The sequence below is a fragment of the Galeopterus variegatus genome, unplaced genomic scaffold (genome assembly GCF_000696425.1).
Source record: "Galeopterus variegatus unplaced genomic scaffold, G_variegatus-3.0.2 Scaffold9975, whole genome shotgun sequence".
Classification (NCBI taxonomy): domain Eukaryota; kingdom Metazoa; phylum Chordata; class Mammalia; order Dermoptera; family Cynocephalidae; genus Galeopterus; species Galeopterus variegatus.
In genome coordinates, this window is record NW_007736086.1 from 35,565 (window position 1) to 38,611 (window position 3,047).

Consider the following 3,047-nt stretch of genomic DNA (forward strand, 5'->3'; position numbering starts at 1 on the left):
TCATAACTTACTTTACTTTTACCATGTGAATATTCCATTGCCCATGCTACTTACTGAAAAACAAATCTGTAATCTCTTTGCTCTGCAAACCTAGCAACTTTGTTATAAACTGTGAGTCCATATATGTGTATCAGCATTACTGTTATCTATTGCTGCAAACATTTTTTTTTTTAAACTTTGTGCCAAAACCATGGCTTAAAAGGAAAATAATTTATTTTAAAAAATCCATAGGTCACCTAAGGTGGCTTCACTTCCGGTCATGGAGGCTAGGAATGTTTTGGTTCATACCAAAGTTGTGTCAATGTGGATTGCTCCACATTTCTTTCACCATCTTGGGACTAGTTTGCTATATATATGGAAATGTTACAAAGTAAGAGGTTCAGGGAAAATGTTCCAAATCTCATAGAAACTACGGTAAGAATTGCCAAATTTTGATCCTGCCAAAACATCATTGACCATGTCATATAGCTGAGCTCTAATCCAAGAGTGAAGAAATACATTTCACCAGCAACGAGGTACAAAAATTTTTTGAACACAGAACAATGGTGAATAATTGGATGGGATCACTGAATCTACCCCATTCAGTTTCATAACTCTTTAGCATATTTCGTAAAAGTATTTGCAATGCACATGTTCTTAATTATTAGAGCTTTGAAATAAATCACAATATTCAGGAGAGCAGTTAATGCCATTTTTTCCTACCCCTGGATAGATCCTAGTTATCTTTGTCTCTTTGTATTTTAATAAACATTTCAAGATTTATCTTCTGTGAAGAATGTCATTGGTAGTTTGATGGGGATTTCATTGAATCTCTGGATCACTTTGGGTAGTATACCCAGAGGAATAGAAATCATCATGCTGAAGTGATACTTGCAATTCCATGTTCATTGCAGCTCAATTTATAATAGCTAAGATGTGGAACCAACCTAAATGTCCATCAATGGATGATTGGATAAGGNCAATATACTGGTTTCAACATATAAAATAAATCCACCTTTTCTGTATTTATTTCTCTATAGATGGATGTTAGAGAGATAAATAGACTTATAGGTGTAACTAGTGATAAATATACGTAAAGTTAAATAATTAACAAAGTACACATGAAATATAAACATTATTATCTTAGATGTAGGCTTATTGATTAGTTTTGTTTTCTTTTCACTGTACTTTCTTCTCAGTTTTTTAATATGTGAATATTTCCATTATAATAAATAAAGTGTATGTTTGAAAATCTCATAAAAAATAGCTGAATACCATGCTCTCTAGCATTTTCCCTTCTGTAAAATATCTGTGTGAAGAAAAAGAAAGAAAATAGCCTAAAACGTGGCAGAATTTATATTTGAAAACATTACTAAAGAGATTATCCTCTTTATATATTTTTCTTTTTTCAAATTCATTATATATATATATATAATCTGTATAATTATACATTTATAACATGATATCAATAAATAATTCATTTTGAATTTAAAGATATAATTTATTTTCATGATAGCATTCAATTTAATTATCAAGCAGGATCTAAAGGACATTTAGTAAAAGCCTAGTTATTTATCATGTGACAGAGATGAATAACTTTAGAATCAGAAGTATACAGTCAAATTAAATTGAGAAGGTCAGTCATATTTTATTAAAAAACATTTTAAAAACAAACATAAAAGAATAAACTTTGTGGATTCTGGTAATCGTGTCATAGATAATTTCCACCAAGCAATAGATTTAGACTATCCAAAGAGTAGGATGAAATATGAAAATATGAAAAACACATCTTAATGAGAGAATCAACAAGCTACACCAAGTCGGGAGCAGTTTCTAATTGCAAAGTGATACATTTTGAGGTGAAAAGCAGGATTATTGCTGAGAGTTAAGGCATATGACCAAAAACATAAGTGTAGTTCTCTACAATCTTAACATTTTACAGAGTAACACTTTACAGAGGTCGAAAAGAGAGATTCTGACTTGTGTTATTCTACTTAGTTGTAAACTTTGAGAAAAGTCGAAAAGCACCCAAACATTTACATATGTAACGAAGGTAAGAAAGGCTTTGAGTTGTTATTTTGCAATGGCAGTGATGGTAATGTTAATAAGAGGATCATTCTGAGTTCAGCTTTCAATTGCCTTGAGTAGTAAATTTTGCTGCACTTCTTACTGAAACAGTATTTTAAAAAAATCTATCTGAGGATCAGCTACCAGGTGCATGCAGTATCAAAAAAATGTTTTTTTGTCTTTGAAGCAAAATTTATAGTAGGCCAAGTTCAAAGCCAAGCCAGAATTTCAGAGAGATGATCGAGATATCTGTGGATGATTTGTCCTAGAGCCTTTTGTCAAGAAGCTGATCTGCACCTTTTATGGCCTCATATAAACCTGTAGGTAAAGAGTCAAATGTAAGGAAAACCCAAAGATGGAGATTCAGAGAAAACATTCCCTAATATAAATTCAGACCATGGACACATACACACAGGTGCATAAGTGGTCCAGTGATAAACCACACCTTTCTCAGTCTGAAACTGAGACATGACTTACCAAAGTCGCTCAGGAAACTTTAAGTCTGGAGATTGGATGAAGGTTGTACTAGATTTGTGTTCTAAATGCCTATTGTAAACAAGAATAATATCTTGGTGAATACTAAAACATTGAAGGCCTCCACTTATTTCCACACGTGAACTTTTGAATGTAATATATGGCACATAAGGAAAGCTTATCAAATACATTACAAGACTGTAATATATGGAAGACAAGTTGAAATCAAGTACAATAAACTTACCAATTAGAATTCCTGAGTGGATATTGTAAATCTACTACACACTGTATGTTTAAGGGGCAAAATTTAAAAAAAAAATCACATTGAATTAGGCATCATGATATTTTACCATGGTGATTTTAAAAAAGAACTAAATAGAAATATCATTTTAAAAATATGGTTTGTGAAATTAGGATCTTAATGTATTAATAATAGATTAAACATAGTTGAAGAGAAAAAATATTTTAAAAGATTTTCAGAGGAGAAAATAGCATAAAACAGTAAGACAAATGAAAAAATATATAAT